Source organism: Neodiprion virginianus, chromosome 7, assembly GCF_021901495.1.
Source record: "Neodiprion virginianus isolate iyNeoVirg1 chromosome 7, iyNeoVirg1.1, whole genome shotgun sequence".
Lineage (NCBI taxonomy): Eukaryota > Metazoa > Arthropoda > Insecta > Hymenoptera > Diprionidae > Neodiprion > Neodiprion virginianus.
This window is the reverse complement of record NC_060883.1, coordinates 22,428,613-22,450,680: the sequence shown is the minus strand read 5'-3', so window position 1 is coordinate 22,450,680 and position 22,068 is coordinate 22,428,613. Positions and strand designations below refer to the sequence as shown.

Sequence of the window (22,068 nt, the reverse complement as noted above, 5' to 3'; positions counted from 1 at the left end):
CTCTTTCATGTAACCCATACTCAATTGAATAAATAATCAAATTTGACCGAATGTCCTTTGTCATTCCGGAACTTGTCAATCATTCTATAAATGATCCTACCAATCGATTCTGATACACAAAATTGACCCAAAATGGAATTCTAACCCCTTTCATTTCTCTACTGTCTGGTTACATACTTTTTGATGTATTTCCAGCGTTTTTGAGGCTCCAATCAGTCTAGAAAGGGTCATGCGAATTTATTTCAAGACAAAAAAAGTTTTGCTAAAAAAGTAAGGCTAAAGTCCGTTTCAATTTTCGCTGAAACTTTTGCCCTGAGAAAAAGCCTCCCGCAATAATCAATCCTTACAACTCGAACAACGTTACAAATTTTTACGTCTGAATTTAAACACCTCATGGACAAGTTTCATCTATTGCGATAACGCACCTGGGATATGAGACTTTTAATACACGCGGAACATGATTATATTTTGAAATTTCATCTTCTCCCAGGACGACATGTCATATCCTCGCGAACCAGGACAGCTTAGGGTAAGCAACCGGAGACTCCACTTCCTATCCCTTGCTATCCTATTTCGTTTTGTGCGCACAGATCGTCTCTTCCACCTGCGGCAACGCTTCTGGCTGTCCATGCAAAAACTCTCAGCATAGATTTCCCTGTTCCTTTCCTGTCTATATTTGGATACTATTAATATGTAGTTCTGACTTTCAAACGTACCTTTCTATATACGCATGCATTATTGCCATGTTTCCATCTACTTGCCCAACTTAAGTACGTAACTCCTGCTTCTTGAATTAACATAATTTGCTTGGTTCATCTTATCATGTTTTCCTTTACATTAACTCCATACTACTACATCATCCCTATTATTGTGCACCTCATCTATTCTTGTAAATCTGACTCCCACATTGTATGTATATTTACTCGAATATGGCCTGTGTGTAATATGTTCCTGTAATATCCTGTATAAATAAACTCTGTGGTATCTTCTCCCTCCTGAATAACAATTACCGTCTCTTCTTATTCTATACAATCATGAAGTTGTATCGTCAAACAACCGACCCTGTCGGAACGTACTGTTGTACGATCTTATCGTGACATTGAAGTCGTTTCAAAGGCGTCAGAACGTGAGGCGAAACCTCTGACAGTTCAGCGATTCGACAGCGAATACTTAGCTGAGAGAACACTAGGACAGATCATTTTAATCTTTCATAAAGTGATTTGAAATTTTGAAAAAAAAATTAATAACTCCGAAATAAGGGAGGGCAACCCTTTCTTTTTTTTTCTCAATCCATTTTTGGCAAATTTTGAAAAATCCTGAAATTGATTCATTGAGGTCCGTAACGTTAACGTTATGTTTCGCCGTAAAACGTCTTCGCCTAGACTTGAGTCGCTGTGTGCTTGGAGCTCCCGAATCTTCAATCAATCGCCAAAAGCTACCACAAACCAATTTTAAGTCAAGTTCTGTTCTTTATTCGTCAATGTCATACACAAACAAAGGTGAATACAAATCGTCGTTAACTATGCTTCATCAAGATTGCCAACAATTCTGGCATTCTCTCGTTGAATATTTCTTCTCCGACAGTACGAGACGACAATCCCAGACATGGGGTACCTTGGTTCATCTGAAACGAAAGAACAAATGTTTACCGCCTCTCACGCATGTATTCGAGAGACAACTGATAGCGAAGGGTCATTAGAAAATAAATATACCCCCCTGGTCCTGAAAGAATATACTTCGACGAGAGAGTATTCGGATATCGAAAAAGCTCGAAACGATCAAAAGAATGAATCCTGTAACGTACCTTTAGACATGGTCTAATCTCGCCGAACCTCGGCGTCGAGGAGCAGGAATTGACGTAGGGTAGACCACGAGCAGGCAATATCGACAGCAAGTGGTCGGCGGGGTGGTCGTATAGACGGAAGGACGACGACGACGCGTCTTCCGCGAACAGATGTAGGCCATGAACAATGCCGTCTGCCTCCAACCCCGTCGTCATGGTGGATCCAGTCTACTCGTAGAGCCAGGCATCCTTCCCCGACGCTTCTCCCCGACTGGCAGAGTGTTATCCATTGACCGCGCATCAGTCGACGGACTATAACAAACCGGAGAGTATCGAGTGTCGCGTCGCGTCACTTCGACGAAGCCCTGAAGAGAGTCGACGATCCCCGACGTCGAGTGAGCAGTCCAAAATGGAAATGGCAGGTTGTCTGTAAAACGTAGGAAAAAATTTTAAGCAAAGTGTCGCCTTATGTCAGCTTGGAAAATCTCTAAGTGACTAGTGCGGTAATTGGGTGAAAAAGAAATGTGATCCAGCAGAGAAACGATTAGCGGTGAAATTCATTCGGCAAGTTTCGATCCTGCTCGCCGTTCTCGTTTCGAAGTTATTACTTCCTCGTGGTTTCGTGTAAAAGGGTCGGTTATTAAATATTGAGGGTAAGAATTAAACGTCCCATAATAATTGTTGGACTGCTAAGTGGGCCTCTTTTCTCCCTCTTTGTCTCCACTCGTGTAGCACCGCAAACCCAGCCTTGGTACAGAAGTTCTCGATGGCAGCGGTTCCGCGCTCGGTTATGAATTAGATTAGAAATGGCACCTCGAGCCATTGTTCCGCATACACTCTCTCTCTATTCATACCGATGTTTAGGCAGTCGACTCAAGTGCGCTGCACTTAACTCTAATTAATAAGGTCACGAATCCGGTAATGAAGAAGCTTCTACTGCGGGTAATATAACCAGAACCCGAGTAGACTCGCAGCACAGACAAACCAACCCTATCTCTGGTAAAAATAATTTCAACCATCCAAGGCGAAGTGAATTTCGAATACGTATATCTACGCGAAAGAACTGAAAAATATTGTGTTCTTGTGGGTGAAACTGCCAAATCGCCCCTTGACGAGCCTTACTTTGGAGGGTGGTTTTACCCCCTTAAAGTGTTTAATGGCACATAAAATAAAAAATACGTGTCCCTTAGCTTTTACACTGAGAAATATTTCATTCGTTAAAGTAACTAGAAAAATTGAGTAAATAGGTATCGTTAGAAAAACTGTTTGAATATTGTTGGATTTACGAGAAACGAGGTACGCGTAAACATTTTGCGCTATCGTCGATCCTTTTTTGCTAATTGCAACGCAAAATTATAAGTATTTTCATACGATTAGGACTATTCGCCAGATTCCCAATGTCCAGTGATGTTTGACCTGTCATTCCGGATTGAAGTAAAATTAAAAAAAAAAGATAACGTATTAGTCGATGTGCCGATCTCGAGGGGGGAGAAACCCTTTCGATAAGTAGAAAACGATTAATTATCGTCAGCGAAATTTTTGAGCGGTATTTTTTTTCTAATACAGGAAATTTGGTACAACCCGTGACAAAAAAGGTGACGAAAATGCTTTCGCGTTGTACGTTATATATATTCCTATAATACTTCCTCCGGTTTGGCCGTGGGGATAAAAATTTATCGTGTAAAGCCGTGATTCTGGAACGTCAAAAGGTATATTTTCCGCTAAAGCATGAGCCATAGCCGGTGCAGCCAGTCTTCTGTCACCTGCTACACGATTCTACTTTTTGAACGCGTCATTACCACGCGAGGCGTTCCTTTTCCCCGGGACCTTTAAACCCTGAGGGATTGGGAGGGAGGGTGGAAAGCGAAGGCCGCACTGTTTTCACCCTAGAAATAAATTCATACGCTACCACAGAAGTGATATATACTCCCCGTCACACGTTCTCACACGACCCAGGTGCGAGTTCGCTTTTTATATATTTATGGTACCGCAAAAGCATTTTAGCGAGTTTGGCCTCAGAACTCCGGGCGTAAGGCGAGACGTGTCAGGGAGTGATCATTTTCCCTAAATTCTTTATTCGCTTTTCTTTATTTCTTCTTATTGGACGGAGAGAGGTATGAAAAAAAATTCCTCCAAGAAATCCGTCATATCATTTATTCCAACATCGGACTTAGACATTTTCCGCATTTCCCCTACCATTCGTCGTCCCGGTCTCCGTTCCTCGTTTTTAACCATCGCACCGGGAATATTAAACTCGACTATAGAGACAGATGCAGAGACGATTCGGCGGGTATATTATACGATGCGTTCTCAGAGCTTAGCAGGCGCTCGCACGCGAGATACAATATCCAAGATTAACGGGCCGACGCGACGTACGCTTTCCAGTGACACTTCCTAACCGCCGGATTTACTCACGTCTTATTTGTTCGTTCGGATGGCAGATAATAATCTTTGTTATTAACTCCGATTGACGTTAAATCAAATCGTATTGAAACTAAGAAAAGTATTGGATAAGTCTAATTTTCATTAATTCTCTCCCCTTTTCATGACGATGAAAAGTATCGTGAAAAGCAGTTTTTCCGGCTGGTATTGTTTGTTTTTTTTTGTTTCTTCTTTCTTTTTTTTAGAATTGTCCTGCCGTCGTGATAGTTTCATCAAAATCGCTATTTAATTGCCTCGAAAATCTGTAACCTTTTAAACTTGTTGAACATCGATTAATTGACCCTAGTTTTATATTTCCGCCTCCTGAAATCCGGCCTATGTATACCCTTCGTGCATTCGAGCAACTGGCAATTACAAGTTATCACGTTCAATTCCCCGTGTAACACTTGACATTATTTCGAGGGTCATAAATTTCACGCCGCGCATGTTATGCCCTTATTCTTCGAGCTGTGTAGAGTCGGGGAGAATTTTTCAATGGTATAAATATATGAATAAAATTGACTTTAAATCAGATTTATAAATATTAGTTCATACGTACGACCGGTGCAGACTTGTATTTTAGAGTTGAAAAGGTGGGGAAAAAAATAAATAAATTTAATTTGCAAAAAAAAAAAAAAATAAATAAAACTAATAACTGAATAAAAAATACACAACTTCCGGCTAAACTTTTTTCTGTAATTAATTTCAACTGCGACGAATACAGAAGTATAAGTTGGAAGTAGTCGTTAGCACTACTCGTTCGTTATGGAAATTTCTGCAAATGCAAATATCACCTTTTACTTCAACGATCTTAACAATCGGTGTGAGAACTCTCTAGCTGCAGGCTTTAAATGCATAATGATTCGGTTGTACGAATAGAAAAGAAAAGACGAACAAGGAGAAATATAACGAGAGAAGGAGACAAAAGGAGAGAAAATTTAATTTAGACGAACGAAACTGCAGTGCAAAATATACAGGGTTGAACTAAATCCGTCCTCGTTACTTGGACAGTCATTAATAAAGATGACGATAACAATGATAGTAACGGTTTTATTGATACTCTTGCCATGTATTTTAACTGGAGCAACACCCTTCTTTTTCACCGTGACTCTCTCTTTCTCTCTCTCTCTCTCTGTCTCTGTCACGTTGGATTTATGGACGATGTTTTAAATATCAGGTGTGTAAATATATAATATATATGTACATGCGCCTTTAATACAGTGCACAAAAGTAGAATTAAAAATTGATTGAGAAACTCTTGAAATTCGTACATTAGGTAAGACGTTATTTAAACAAGGCTCTTTCTTGATTACTTTATTAAATATGCACCGTTGAACTTTATCCAAAAGTTGTTCGAAAGCTTTTAGAAGCGATTGGAAAGGACCTCACACAACGACGACGCAGGCCCAAGTACAAAGATGTTTTATTTTTCTAATATTCTAAACTGAAAAGTAATTTTTACCTTTCATTTCTTCATTAAATGCGATCGAATTAATCTCTCCTTAGAATAATTAGAGGAAAATATTTATCAAATCGAAACTGTTCCCGCGGTAATTTATTGCAGGCAATATTTAACTACAAATTAAATAATCGAAACGCGAGGTTTCACAAAACTGCAGTAACAAGTACAAGGTACAGATTTTGTGAAATCTATATCGAAAATTTGATCGCGCAGTAATTTCGAGGCGAAAAAATCCGTTTCGATGAATTTTTCAGCACACGCCAAGCGCTTCGGTGATTCCCTTGATATTGGATAACGTTGCTCCGGTAGGTGAAATTTATTTACTGCAAAATATAGATGATTATAACGTCACAGATGTGTGCGGCAGCAGTGTGATACACCTTCAAATTCTATACATACATATGTATATAATCTTCCTGAGTTTCACCTAGACGATCAGGTTATATGCGGTTTTGGGGTGCAGGATACGGCCGTAGATTGCTTGAAATTAATTAAATTACCGCTACCGTATTAATTGACTTTTATTGAAGCTAAATGAAATTCAATTAACCTCAATAATCCCCGCGCAACGTGTTAACTGCTGACTGAAACAGTTTCACCTCTCGTTTATATATGTATATATACATATAATAATGTAACAGCTATCGGCAGGCGCACAATTCGCGATCCGCCCCCGCGAAGATTTCCTGCGGATCAAAAAAAAAGAGAAAAAAAAAACCACAGAAAAAAATGTCAATTCAATTTAACCAGCGCGAATTAAATTCTAATTACAACGGAATTCTTTCTCTCTCTCTCTCTCTGTTTTTTATTTTTTTCATTTTATTCTACTTATTTTATTGCTACTTTTATCCACTCTTCATCTATTTCTACCATTTCTTGAATCTATTCATTTATTTTCCAACTTATTCTTTTATTTTCATATTTACTTATTTCATCTGCATTTATTGCTCATTTTTGTTTCATTTACTTTCATCTATTTTTATCACTTCATCGTTAATTTTATTTATTTATTTATTTATTTTTTTTTTTTTTTCAGCTTTAGTTTTAATTTTGTCACCGGTTTTATTGCATTTTATATCTGTGCACATTCTACGTTTATATTTATTTACATTCTACATACCGCATGAGGGTCCCAGGGTGAATAAATGCTTCTCTTTCTCTCTCTCTGTCTCTCTCTTTCTCTCTATCTCTTTTTTTATTCCAACTACCGTAACGGTGCAAAAAAACCGTTGTAACATCCGTACATTAGCACACTACACTGCATTAGGTAATTTGAACAACGCCGTCCGCATCAGAGACAATTTCAGTACCTAAAACGAGGGATGGTGCGGGGGGACGTTTGTTGGGACATTAGTGACGGAAGAGTGACCACTGGGAATTTGAGGACAGCTGGTATGTGTATATAATACCAATGTAAATAGGGATGGTGCTTTCAGGAATGCGAGCAAACTTGGCGACAGAGGAATTGTTTAATTGCTCGCCGGTCGGGTGTTACAGGCGTACAAAGCCGAAGCAACACCTTGTCTAGAGAGAAGCGTCCCCTGAGAAAATGCGAGAAATAAATCATGAGACAAGCTCAATGCGGGGGAAAAAGAAACGTGGAAGCAATTTGAGCGCGTCTGAGTTTGAAAAATACGGAAATTACGAGGTCAGTGTACGTGTATAATGGACTCGGGATGGAAAAAAAGGATGATACTTTGAATTATCGATGAAAAGCGATCTATGCGAAGAGAAGAGAAGAGAAGAGAAGAGAAGAGATTTAACAAGGAAACACAAGAAAAAGGAAAACGAAAAGAGGGTTACAATGAAATCGCGTGTCTCCTCGGTTCGCGTGGCAACGAACCGTATAAGAACCGAATTGAATTCCATACTCTTTTGCAATTATACACAGCGAGACGAGCTTTCACACCCCCGCCCATTAAACGCCGACCACCCAAGGATGCACGTAATGCACCACTGGAACATCACGCGAGGATGGCTCCATTCCTCGTAACGCAAAGGCAAGATTTTTGAAAGGTTCGGGGGAAACAGGCGACAAGACAAGGGAATAGAAAAAAAAAACAATAAACAAGCAAGGATAACAGAAAGGAAAAAAGAAAAAGAAAAATACGGAAGGATGGAGAAAGAAAATTCAATTGCAGAGAAATGAACGTGATTATAAAAGCTCAGACGTGTGCCTAGCCACGTAAGAAATAACTTTATTTCCTCCAGCCAAAGAATTTCTATCAAAGGAATGAGACAAGTGGGGAGCTTGAGCTGCATAGATGCAGCCGGATGCAGGCTGCTTCCACTTATACTCCCAAGAACTATTATTGTAAAGGAATAGGAGATCGGTGTCTAGAGAATCTTCTCGATCCGGAGTTTCAACCTTCCATCTTTCGCGAAAGAACGAGCCAAACGAAAACTAAGTGAAATAAAAATACAAATTGTGTAACACTAGATTTCAGACCATTAAATGTAGTATTCTATGATATTTTGAGTCGCCTATTTTACGTATCTGAAATCAGATACGATACTTGTACCTTAATCAAAAGTTGGAACAGCGCTTCTTTGAATATCGATTCACATTTTTTCATTCATTCGCCTTCGGTACCTTACCTTATAGATTTTATTGGTATGAAAAGAAGTAAAGAAGTTGACCGAGGTTAAAACGAAACCCTACACGGTATTACTTCGAGTTACGAATAACAAATAGAAAAAGAAAAAAAAAAAAAAACACCAAAACAAATTTTACAAAGGAAGAAAAATTACTTGTTGTTTTATAACGCGTCGTCTGCACTTTGAAAAGTTTAAAAAATTAATCCGATTAAACCGCTTAAATACCGTAGCGTTTTGTTAATCCGTAAAAAAAATAAAAAATCACGCCGACGTGTGTAAAACGTGTAATCGTCGTTTGCGTTTAGTTCGATCGCATGTATTTGTACTTAGGTAGAAATTACGCAGAGTGCAAATGCGTAATAATATATGATTTGGGCCTTGCGAAATTGAACGAAACTCTGCGTTATTCCGTCGCACCTATTTATCACAAACTGCAGCTCAGGGAATAGGGAGCGAGGCTTGATTTTGCGGCCTTTGCCTAACGGATGTAAAGTAAACTTGACGTATACATCGTACAAGTATTATATACGTACACCTTCCTCCGGCTTATTGTTAAACATCCGGAACCTTAAGTCGAAATCTCGTCTATTATTATTATCGTTGTTATTGTTATTGTTACTGTAATTATTATAATACACGTTGCGCGGAGAGGAGTCGGTTTCGATCCCCGCTATTATTTAGTATCCCCGTGACTGCCCCGCACTTTGAAAATTAGTTTCCCTAACCGACGTGAGGCCGAAACTGAATGGAAACCAACACGCAACACGGCCATTCCCTGTAATCATTGTTATTATCGTTGCTGTGTTGTTGTTGCTACACGTACGCGCATCTGACTGCTTTACAAGTTTTATTAGACTGTTCTGGATACGGAGAACAAGCGAAATAATTCTAGTAAGCGTTGAGAAAAAAAAAAATAAATAAAAAAATTACCGATCCGGAATTGGATTTAATTATATGCAGGAGTAAAATGAAAGGCGAATGAAAATGCGCGTTATTTCCAGCTTGCCGGTAAAATTGTTGAGTCGATTTGATGTATTTACATTTGTATCGGTATTATTCACGGAAAATTTTTCGGAACTGAAAATCTTGGATTATTCGGAATTTCCATGTTTCAGATTTAAAAACTTTTTCTCACATTCGCACTTTCGTAACTTGGACTTGTCGAAGTTTTGCCCTTTTTCGCATAATTTGTCCTTCCTTAATTTTTCCCTTTCGAAACTTTCGGACTATTTGATGTTTCGTTAAAGTTTGACTTCTTTACTTGAAGTTTCGCCGGCAAGAAATTGGGAATTCGACGCTTCCGGAACTTATCGAATTCGGAATTTCGACACCGGCCCTGCATCCATACCTGTAGTCCTGTACCTTGCAGAGAATATGATAATGGATAAAGTTACGGGTTAGTTTGATATTAGCATACCGTGCGGCGTATGTACTTCCCACACCTCGAGGCACACGTGTAACGCACGTATTCCTAACGAGCTCACACCGCTATCTGTGCTGACCACATGCCGAATAATCTTCTTCGCTATACGTATACACACACACACACGCACACACACATATATATATATATATATATATATATATATACTAAGCCTGCCACCGCCGCTGTCCGGTTCTGCAAACTGTTTTGCATTTACATTAAACGAAAATGTTTTCAACTCGGACACATATATATATTTTATACAAATATTTGTATGATAAAAAGAGCGAGAAGTTTAAATGAGCAAAATTGGGAGAAAATAGAGAGAAATGTGGGGACAAACATGGTCTGGAAAAATCGTGCGGTTGATTTTTTTAAATCTATATATATATATATATAATGCGATAACAAAATTTCCTCAAAGGGATTGGCAAATTTTCACCACGTGACGAAGAAGCTGTTGTTTAAATTTGCTCTTTGCTAACGTATTTTTTCAGACAAAATTGATGACAAAATTTTATTGACAAAAATAAATTGCAATTATATCAAATTTGCCTCTGAAAATTGATTAAAATGTATTACAGTTTCGATGATTGTGAATTGATTGGTGAGGAGCGGAAAGAAAATTCTTTTCGAAGTATCTTCAAAGTATCGGTCTCACGTTTTTTTCATATTAAACAAACGTCTGTTGTACGCGCAAAAAGTTTGATATTACAAAAATGAAAAACCGTGCCTATTGAAAATTAAATCGATCTTGTACGATACGAGTAAGATAGGAAAACACGCAGAGAAAGCTTCAAGTACGTAGATTTATATGCTCATGCTTTTTTTATCGATTACTTCCGGTGCAAAAATCTACTCGGCTCGTTACCCGGTATCGACTATTTTATGCCTGTCTCGCAGCTATATTTCAGACGTATTTCCCGTAGTTACGGACACTGCATCATCTTCGTATCCGTGTGTTGTATACCAGTGCAGTTGCGATATCGTAAAGTTGCGTATTGCTTCTTAGAAAAATAATACTCATCTATCCCTGATCGTGTACCCAAGAGTTGAGAAAAGTGATGAAAATAATTTGTACAGAAAGTGGAAATTCCATGTGAACCCGACCAACTTCTGACCCTCGTTATTTTTGTTATTCTCTTTAAAAAATTTTCTGCAATTCTCCCAACTCTGAAACGGTAATCTGGATTTATTCAGATTTTTTATTCTACCTATCAATTATTTACAATTATTGAGAATCATCTTTCTCAAAATTCTCGAAAAACTGTACTTGTTTTCCAAACATTTTACTATTAATTTTTTTCGTCAACCAAAACATTGTTTAAACGGTCCGAAGATCCCAAAAAAATTCCTGATACTTGTACTTCAAGTTTATTCGTCCAAAGGTTTCACCTATTCATCTTCTCGATGTAAATATAAAATTTTCTCTACTAGTTTCGCCTTTTTTTTTTTTTTTTTTTCCTCAACTTTTACGGGCACTCATTTACGGGGCACTTTGCTATAAAATTACGGCATATCCTGATTACCGTATTGTACAGTGATTGTCAGGGGCGTAATTGTTTCGACTTGATTAATGCGGAGCACCTGAGCTTTCTCCTCTTTCCCTTTCCCCTCTTCAATCCAGCCACGCCATTCCCCCATCTCCACCACAATCAGAGGCTGCAATGATATACGTGATATACACGTATACAACTACTCGGAGAATTTCAACTATTTATTGAAATCCGTTAATCAACATAGTTGACAAAAGAAATAAAACAAGTCCAAAGTTTTGCTTGCGATTATAAATGTTAACGATTCAAACCTGAAGGTGATTACTATTATTATTATTAATTTATTGCCAAATTGATACAACCGTCGTCCTATGCGTAAAACTTGTTTCGAAAATCCAGTGATTGTTTAAAAAAAAAAATAATAATAATAATAATAATAATAAAAAATAACGTAATAAAGGAACACACATTTTTCGGGAGCTTTTCTCGCTCCTTATCTTTTTCATTTATGAAATTTGGCGGGCAAGGTTATCGCTGTCGGGAGCCTGAATCTTGGAACCACCCGTCGATATTTAATCTTCCATTTTTCATCCCGACGCGAAAACCCGCGGATAGTTAAGAATCTCAAGTAATCAATATTTCGTACCCTAAGCTCCGAACTACGGCTTAAAATACAACGCAATTTCGCCAGATCCGCATTTCTCGACTGAAATATTAATTCTTAATGAAATAAATAGAGTATAATATAAACGTTCGGGCAATATATTAGGTACAATAAAGAAAGAAAAATAAGTAAACGAATTCTGTGAAACGAAAATCACGTTCGAGCTTGAAAATAATAATCAAATACATAGGTATCGCAATTTAAAAATCTTCTTATTCTCGCTGTTCAATTGTCGAAAATTCAGACAAGCGCGCCCGAAAGAGTTATCAATCAAAGTGAAATTAATTACATCAGCGTTAAGATTTGAATTCTAAAGGGGATTGAAAAATGTATCCTCCGGATGAAATAACAAAGGATAATGAAGAAATCCGCTACCCCGATAGGTACACTTTTCAACGAGATTTTAAGCACAAAACTTCTCGAGTCTTGTCATTCGTCACGAAACGAAGGAATAAATCGTCCCCGATGCTTCAAAGTTTCTCAACCGATTCATCAGCTTCCTCGCTAAATTCCCAGGCCTCCGGTATAATATGGACCGCTAACCATGTTACATCGGTGCGTACTTAGGTGCCTGTGTGTGTGTGTGTGTATGCATACCGACCCACTGCAGATTTCTCTTCCCTAACGAGAAACTCGTCTCCTCGTTCCACGTAAGAAATTCAGAATATTAATTACGCGCCCTTATAGGTATACGAGTGGGTGCGAAATAGAAACGATTTGATTTATCGTTTCAGGGTTGTACGGGATGATGGGTTTCTGGGTAATTTATACATGGGGAATTCCATCCGAAACCAACCAACGTCTGACCCGTGCCGTTTTTGATTTTGTTCAAATTTTTTTCACACTTTTCATTTCACTGTTCAATTATTTACAAATATCGAAAGGGACTTTTCTTCAATCTTTCGATAAATTATCAGAGACCGTATCTTCTCTTCCAAACATTACAAGATTTCGTTTTTCATTTTTTTTTTCCGCACCTACTCGAAAATGTTTTTGGTCATCTGAGACGTTGTTTCAACGATCTGAAAATTACCCAAAAATTCTCAAAAAGTTTTATTCTTCGCTTGAAACATTTTTAGACCGGTTTCATTATGAAGCGATTTTCATCTTCTTCTTTGTTTTTTTTTTTTTTTTTTTTTTTTTAATCAACTTCTAAGTGAAAAATAGAAGTTTCGAGAATTTTCGGAGAATTTTCAAACCATTTAAACAATGTTTTAATTAATCAAAAAATATCAAAAGTATTCAAGGTACCGTTTCGGAGTTGGGATAATTGAAGGAAAAATGTTAAACAAAATGAAAAATGTTGAGGGTCGTACGTCGGTTGGGTTCGCATGGAATTTCCCATATATTCCCGGCCCGAGTACCTAATCGAAAGAATCTTTTCTACCGCACTGTCAATTACGAGAAAAACCACCGTGCGCGTGTGAATATTATTCTCCCCCTAGCCTTCCGAAAATCCCGTCGCATCAATTTTCCCCTTCCCCCCTACAACGACATTTGTATAACCTGAGCTAAAATCGCTGGATCATTTTTTATCTCGTTGTATATTTTTCATCCCTGCTAAAAAAAAAAAAAAAAAAACATGTTTCAACCGTCAAATTTTGTGTTTGAAAAAAATTTATCTCGGTCAAACATCGATTAACAATTTTTTTTTCTCTCTTGCCAACAACTGTCTAAAAATGGGGAGATTCGATGCATGAATTATTAAATTACTCTACTGTTCTGTAATGCGGAAGAGAATTTTTTTTTTTTTCTTTTAGCCTTTCGTTGTCGACTCCCGCTTCCCACCTGCGTATAAAATATCCTCATCCTTGAACTAATTTCATCCCCCTAAACCACACAACTTCTTCCCTGAGTACCGGCGCAGCTTTTCCAACTGCATAAAAGGCGAAGTATTCCCGGCTCGTTTGTTAACCGAATTTGCATACATCGTTCAAGTCTCGAAGCGGCAAGTACTTATTATTTTATACCAACTACCGGAAACCTTGTGACATTTTATCAGCACAAAGCAGCTCGGATTTTGTCTAGTTTTCGTTAATTTATCTTTCTTTCCCGAGAGTCATTTTTTTTTTTTTTTGTCCCTGTCCATTCAACTTTAGAAATTCATATAAAAAAAAATAAACAATCCTCTCAGTCTCTTTAATAATTACACAAATTACAAAAGTTACAACATATATACGATTCAAATAATATTATATATACTGAGAAACATCATTTTTAAGCAGGGAAATATTTCTCTCCGAGCATAGAATATTGCTGTAAAAATTCGCATTGAAAATTTTCAATAACGAGTTGCGAAATTTCGCGCCAAATGCCGGTTTATCTACGCGTAATGAGCAAGCGGTAACCGCGGTTGCAAATGGACAGTGAATTCCTTGAACACTGATCCCGTTGACCGAACCCATAGCCGGTGAACACCGAATAGCAGACGGGCGAGGAAATGGGCGAACTGGCCATTTAGCGGTCGACCGCGACGTAATCATTTGAGGTATCAACTAGAAAGGGGTTTCACCGTTTCGCCTTGAATGCCTTCGTTTTCCCCTTTGTACTCGGCGATCAGCAGCTTTTTTACCACCCAGTTGCCGGATCGCAAAAGTTGGGGCAAAGTGCACCATCGGTAAAGGATTTACCTTTTGCTTCACATTTTTTAAAACGCGAATCGATGTGTCGCTGTATTTTTAGTCGATTTAAGAAGGTTGGTCAAACAAAAATCGATCCTTTTTTATACGGACTTTATTGGCCAACCGGTCCCCTTGATACTGTAAAAAAAGAATATGGAAAAAAAAATATTACGATAGTCGAAAATCTACGTACTTCTTAATCAAAGTTCAATTCATGTTAAGAAAAAATTTTTCTTTGTAAGAATTTTTTCACATCGATGATCTAACTCATCCTTGTGATATTTTCGTCGGAATTTAAAAAACCTAATATCAGATTCGTAATCAGCGAGCCCGTGATCCAAAGACCAAATAAAATACTTATCTTGTTACAAAAGTTGGCTCGGCACAATAATGCGTGACACAAAGGGTTGAAAGATGAGAATGATTGCGCTTCTCCTCGACGACCATACGGCTTTCGGCATATTCGTTCAGGAAAATTCCGTTTCTCCGATTAACTCTTAACCGAGAACTCTTGCCGCGCGCGGCTACAACCCCTGATGAAATCCCTGGATAGTTGGTGGAGTTGTCGGAAGGGATGTAAAAGAGGAAAGAGGGGGGATGGGACGTTAGCGGGATTCAAATGAGCAACGGTCAAGCGGTGGAATTGCTTCGAAACTTGACCTAAAACTGTCGGTCAGATAGGGGTATACGATATATCGGGCTCACGGAAGAGAGGGGTGAAAAAAAAAAAAAAAAAAAAAAAAAATGAATTCCAACCATCCCCTTAAATTTTCCGATCGTAGCGAGTACGAAAAACGGATCTATCAGAGAAGGTGAATCTATTTTAAATCGTGCGATATGCGTAATGTTCCCATGATTGTTGATCAACTTCGTGATTATTCCGCGTCTTGTCACTGACCTGCGCTTATTCGCGTCGCGGTTTAGAATTGTCGAGCTAAGGGGATGACATTCCAAAAAATACCGATATTCAAATCGATCCATTGAAGCGGTATACGAAGGAACAGAAATTGGCCAAACTCGAGGCATCTGGCTCCTTGCCAGTTGAACCTTGTCTGGTGCCCCTTTTGCGGACCAACTTCATCCGCAAACCTCTCTCTCTCTCTCTTTCTCTCTTTCTCTCTCTTTTACTCCTGCAGCACAACTGCGTGCAGAGTTTTAATTACATTTTCGAACTCCTGACCGCAGCGTTTTACATCTATATATGTATATATATATATATATATGCGTATACATTACACCCACTTCAAGGCCGTTTTACTAGCGATCAAAAACTCATCCTCATCTGTGTGTACGGTACATCGTATTTTTTTTTTCTTCTTATTTTTTTTTTTTTCTTTCTCCCACATTAACTTCTCTTCTGTTTCAAATAACACAGAGTGTATAGGTGATGGCAAAGTTTTCCGATATATGCAGGAACCTGGCCAATTCACCGAGTAGAGCTTATAGGAATTAAGTAAAACTACTTTTCGGGTGAATGTATAATAACACACTGCAGGGTATAATCGTGTTTTTTCCTATTGTACAGAAACTTTTCGACGGTGAAACGTGTGTTTAAAAATAAAACAAAAATAAAATCACGATCGCGGGATAAACCCTTTTTAACCGAATAGCAAACTGAAAATGCCTGGCCGTTATTTATTTCCGTTTTTCATAGTTACACAAATTATTATCCGAAATGAATCACAGACTTTCACACCATTATTGGGAAATTTTTCGCTGTGCAATTTCAGTATATTCAGAAAAGGACGTGAACCATATCAAACTTATTATACTTTCGCCTCTGTAACTCTACGCGTATATATATATATACATACATACATACACACATATTACTTTGTTATTATACATAAGCGAAATTTTTCTCTCCTCGTCGCGCACTATAGACAATATTCGTTATTACGGATCTAAGAAATTTTTTTCTTTAAATAAAAAAATTGAATAAAATAAAAATAAAAACCGTCAACGTGAAATTCTTACGAATTTTCGTCAATTCCATTTCCATCTCGCAGTGCTTAAAGACTTACAGACACGAGAGTTTCCAAAAGTAGTGAAAAGACGCGGGTCGGCGATACTGGACGGAAAAGAATGATCTACAATGGGGGGAAAAAGGCGAGAGGTTGTACAGCTGCTGCACCACCGTCCTTAGAGGCGTGACTGTTAGTTATCACGTAATCATGTAATCTCGTTAAGCGAACCTGTGCTCCGCGACGCGAGGTGACTGCACACCTGCGGACTGAAATTACAAAATTAAACGACGTTGAACCAGAGAGAGAGAGAGAGAGAGCGAGAGAGAGTTGGGTGGAGCACGACGACGGTCACCGTAATCGAGTTACCTTTCGTTTTCGACCTTACGGCCCGTAGAAAAAGAAAACGTAAAACAAAAAAAAAAAAAACCACTGCGAAATTATCCTCCCCCCCTCTTTTCATTTACAGAATCAGACGTCCCCAAAATTTTCTTCCTCGTCTGCATCTGATACAATTAAACGGTAGTTTACTTTAATTTATGTGTGAAATTTTCGTTACGATATTTAATTGTCCGACGAAAGATAAGGCAAGGAAAATCGTAAATACTGTTACACAGTAATTAAAGGAATGTTGAATAATTTCAATTTTTTCTGCAACTACGGATGGACGTGATATTTTGTAGAATTTGTAAAATCTTCTTTTGTTCAATGATATTAATTCGTTGCGCGCTGATGTTGAAATAATTAACGAGGGGGAAAAAAAATTATAAGTCCTTGTCGAACGGTTAAACATTGATTTAAATCGATCAACATCGACAAGTGAATATTCTACGACCTTTTGTAACGCACGTCACAAGCCAAAATCGAACAAATATTTAATCCACAGTCCTTAACGAATGAATTTGCTTAGATAAATTGAAATTCTCTCAAGTCAATGTGTAAATAATTTTTTTTCATCTCGCAAAACAACAAGTAAACATTCGTTCGATTAAAATAATAATCGCATTGTTTAAAGTACAGGATCGTTGCGTTGGGTTCTTTAGTAAATGCGATGTAAAAATAAAGAAACGGAACAAAAAAAAAAGAAAAAAAAAAGAAGTCCGAGCGTACCTCGGTGTTCGAAATATAATTCAAACCTCTGCCTAATACAACCCGCCGCAGCATTGGCGACGAAATTGGCGTTAAACAATTTTCGCTTCATTGTATATATGTGCAAAAAAAATATATATATAATGAAAATCCCGAGTGTCGAATGAAAAATATCGGTACACGCCGGAAGAGAACTAGCGCACATTGTGCAGTCAGCGATCATTTATCACGCTGCGGGACCCCGTTCGGATATATTCCACCTCCCTTGTCCGCCCCTGGACCGAGACCCGAAAATCCGAGGGGTGCCACGAACTGGGCAAAGTGCGCGTAGCTGGTATAATATTCGATACAGATACCCGCTGCAGGGCTCGGGGAGCATCCTGCCCGTTGTACCTGTAACTTATGGTTAATTAATTGATTAATTAATTAATTAATTAATTAATGACCAACACCGGAGAGCCGCGTTGTGTGATTAAAACCCGTCACGCGTTACATCGCAGCGAAGCCGCCGACGGAAATCAGAAACTGATTTTAAAATTTATCGTTCTGGAATTAAACTGATCGCGGAATTGTTACCGATGGGTGAAAAGAGAATTATAACTAACGGCTTTGAACTGGCCGTGAGCCAGCCAATTTCATATGAAAAAATGAAATACTAATATACAATTCGAATTTCGAATTGCAAATTCAGATTTTAGAAGCCCTCGGGTATGAGATGAAAATGTGACCATTTTTTTTTTTTATTTTTTGAACCACTGTAACGGATCCACCGTTGAAAATTTTCGAAGTCTGATCTTGGATTCGTTATCGGTGACGCAAAAAATCACCACCCACGAATTGCTACCACAAACCGAATGTTTTTAGCCATTTTCGTCCACCATATTGGATTCGCTGTTTCGGATTTTGCAAATCTGATCTCAGATTCGTAATCAGTCCCGAAACAAACGTTCGAGTACCAATTTTCACAAAATTCGAAATGTTTTTTGTTTTTTATCCAGCCTATACAATGCTCCGAATTTAAATTTTGCAAATCTGACTTTAGACTCGTGATAAGCGACCCAAAAAATCTTACTGTACCAATTTTCATTCGAATCCATTCGTCCGTTCTCAAGACACATATTCATCATATTTATTTCATTTCATTGAATTTTGTTATTTGAATAATTGAAAAAGTAGCGAACCGATCAAAGCCAGAATCCAATCAGTTCTGAGTTTGGAAAAGCCGCGTCGATCGAGACCAAAATCAATACAACACCTGTACAATTCACCTCTCTCTGTTCTCTTATAATAGCGTCATATTTAATATATAATAAAATTTACCGGTGGTTATTAATTACTCCTGTCCTCTACGTTATACGTGAACTGGTATTATAGGTATGTGTATATGTATATAAAAAAAATATACATATATGTGCATAAAAGTATCGATATCCTGACGTGATCGAGTGCCTACGTGTAATACATTACACCTCAACCACAGCCGCAAAACTTCTAAAGCTGCAACGCCCGGGTTTAAAATATATAGAGTAACGAATACGCAGGACACTTCCGGTTCTACTAAATATCAACGTTGTGTAACACGTATCATCGCTACACGCGGTACGACGCAAATTCGTTAATTCTCAATATTCCAGACGCCGAAGATTTTGGTTAAACGATTGAAATCGATTTCACGCGCAAAAGAATAAAATGAAGGATGAAAAAAATCCCCCCTCCCCGAAAAAAGCATGACAAAAATCAACGGTAAACGTGCGGCGTGACACAGAATTTCTAGTTCGGAGTGAACACGGCAGTGTGTAAACTTGTCCAATTCACATCAAATATGCCGTCTGTCTTCCGTTGTTACCGGCGTTAGCCCAACTGCAGCATTCGGGATGGTCAACCATCGTGCAAATACCCGTTTGGTGGCTGCTGCGGGAACAGGAACACGGGTGTGAACCACTCTCGCAATATTTGTCGAACGGGTTAGTGGAATATGTCGCGTGTATATGCGGGCGGCTTCAAAACCTTCGTAAAATTTAGGAACGGGCACCGCAGGAACGATTCGCACAACATTTTAATTTTCATCAGGGATGACACACGACGCTCTGGTGACGTTGAATCGAAGAGAGAGAGCTTTTACAGATACCCTGACAAGGAAGGTATCTTGATTTCAAGCGGACTACGTTATAGTAGGCTAAAAACTAAGTGTTTGATAAGCGAAGGGTTCATTGGCAAAGCAGCCAAACTCAAATTGTCGATCAGGCTGATTTCAAATGGCTTAGGATAGTCCGAGTAAGAAACCCTTCGTGTAATACGAGGAATACAAAAAGACAGGAATGAGAGGTGCTGGATCCATCGCTCGAGTTTCGTTGCGTGTTTAGCGCTTGCTGGTTATAATGGGTATACCGTAACCTTACCTCGAGTTTATGGAGCGGCATACCGCCCCCAAGCCGCAAACCCTCTGCTCGTTTTCTCCACTTTATTGAAAACTCCTCCTTCAACCGCGTGGTTATAAATTCAGAAGACTTCGGGGGGGTGGAAGGAAAGCGTTACGTCCCGACGCCTTTGCCGAGGAGCGAGCGAGGTTTGGGTTGTATTATTAATATTATAACGCGGAAAATAGAGACGGGAAACGGTCATCGATCATCCGGGCTTGTTTTACCTTAATAAGGCCTCTTTGGGTCACCTCTTGAATTCAATTATCCACATCTTTAACGTCGCCGTGATGGTTGGATAGAAATGTGATACCGATGATGATGTACTTCACGGGTACTGTAGAAGAAAAATCCTGTGCGAACTTTTACGGACCGTATAATCTTTAACATCACCGTTTCCTACGCTCCGTACAATTCATCCAAATTTTTCTCACCAAAGTAACACCGTCGTTATTCATTGATTGGAAATCAGTACTTTCGCGAAGTCTTAAAACTTCTCGACGGCAAAATGGAAAGAAAAAGAAGAAAAATGGTTTTAAAAATTCTCTCCTCCTCCGTCATTCTAGTCCGAATACCGCTTGTTTCCCAATTCGCCTTTGGCTAATCTCCGGACAGCGAGAGATGTTTAAGGTTTACCACCAGAGTCTTGTCGGAGAACAAGGGAGTAACGGAGGTTTCCCTAATCCGAATTCCAACCCTTGGTATCCGGCCCGATTATGGTCGTGGTCAAAGTGTGCCAACGTTCAGCGAGGTTTCGCGGTCTTGGGATTTCCCATCACCTGACTTTGAGCTCTACCTTGTACGGTACCATACCTTTAGAAACCGACCAACTTCAGACACAAAGAGACGCTGCTGCAGAGATGCCTCGGTTAGGCTCGGGGTGTTCCCAGTTTAGCCGCGTGTTGGCACATAAAGCCACCAAACAGAGATCGTGCATCAAATCAAAAACTTCCTGTTTAACTTGCCGCGAGGTAATTTTAACGCCCGAAACTATACAGACACTGACTTGAGAGTGTTTGTTCAAGACGTTGCGAAACGCTCGGGGAGATCCTACTGGAATCTTGTCTCTCAACGTCGGGGGAATCACGAACATTACGTGAATTCCTGATCCTTGATGCGCGGGGATATTCTAAACCCTTATGCAGTAACGAACAAATTCGGTTCCGGATACGAGAATATCAATATCCGTGATGTTACAAGTCTTGGACATTCGTTGCCCGGAGAGTTTTTCTCGTTGCTTATCTGACGTCTGCGGTAAATGTCAGAGTTCGCCCAGCGATAAAACCCTACGAAAAAGACAAACCACCGTGGGGCTTTTTTGTCGTCTAGAGTCGACTCAACGGCATTTTCAGTGAAGCAACTTTGTTCAAGTTGGCTTCGGGAGCGGTGAGGTTAAGCGGATTCTGGCCGATTACAGAGCACCGCAACTTCAAATGTGCTACCGCTGCTGATGCTCACGGAACATCGCAGCATCCGATGTGCCGGAAGCTTGTTCCTCGAGCAATGAGATCACAAAAGAAGGGATGAAACCTTGCAAGCTGACAGACAACGAGAAAATCTTACGATATAACATATTTGGTACTTTTATCCATTCGCCAAATTCTTCATTCTCGTCGTTTATTTCTGTAATAAGAAATAATTCTTCCAACCCCTCATCGCACCCTCAATAATTCAAGCTCATGGTCTAACACCATCCGTACCTATATAATACGCGTTTCTAGTGCTAGTCATCGTGCGTTTTAATCACACCCTTTTGCGCCGATGTGAAAGGTGGCTGCTATCGGCCGTTAATGGTCTACGGATATAGTAGTAGGGTAGGAAGAGGAAAGGAGGAAAACGATTCCAACGTTATAGGTTATGTTAACAGCGGGTCGCTACCCGATGGGGTACCCATTCCCCGTTTCTCGACGCGGTGTGCAGGAAATAGCGAAAAAAAAATAAAATAATAAATAAAAAAATAAAAGGAATGCGAACCTCTTATAGTCCAGGAACAAACGTTCGAGCTCATCCTTTGAAGATTATTGTTGTTATTGCTTTTCTTTTTCATAACCGTTTGTCCGTGCTAAAATTTACTCTTTACAAATCAACCAGCAGTGTTCGTTTGTTAATCATTATGATCGTTTCTATTTT

At 39.0% G+C, this 22,068-nt stretch overlaps 1 protein-coding gene and 1 long non-coding RNA gene across 11 annotated transcripts in view; one reads left to right on the top strand and one right to left on the bottom strand.

Moving 5' to 3' along the window:
* Positions 1-22,068, top strand: part of LOC124309536 (dystrophin, isoforms A/C/F/G/H-like) — a 306,902-nt gene that overhangs the window by 221,522 nt on the left and 63,312 nt on the right. The window lies entirely within an intron of this gene.
* Positions 1,450-22,068, bottom strand: part of LOC124309563 (uncharacterized) — a 40,575-nt gene continuing 19,956 nt past the window's right edge. Inside the window, exons 2-3 of the long non-coding RNA XR_006909253.1 lie at positions 1,805-2,210; positions 1,450-1,624 (exon numbers count right to left, since the gene is read on the bottom strand). This is a non-coding gene — a long non-coding RNA (uncharacterized LOC124309563). The remainder of the gene's footprint in view (positions 1,625-1,804; positions 2,211-22,068) is intronic.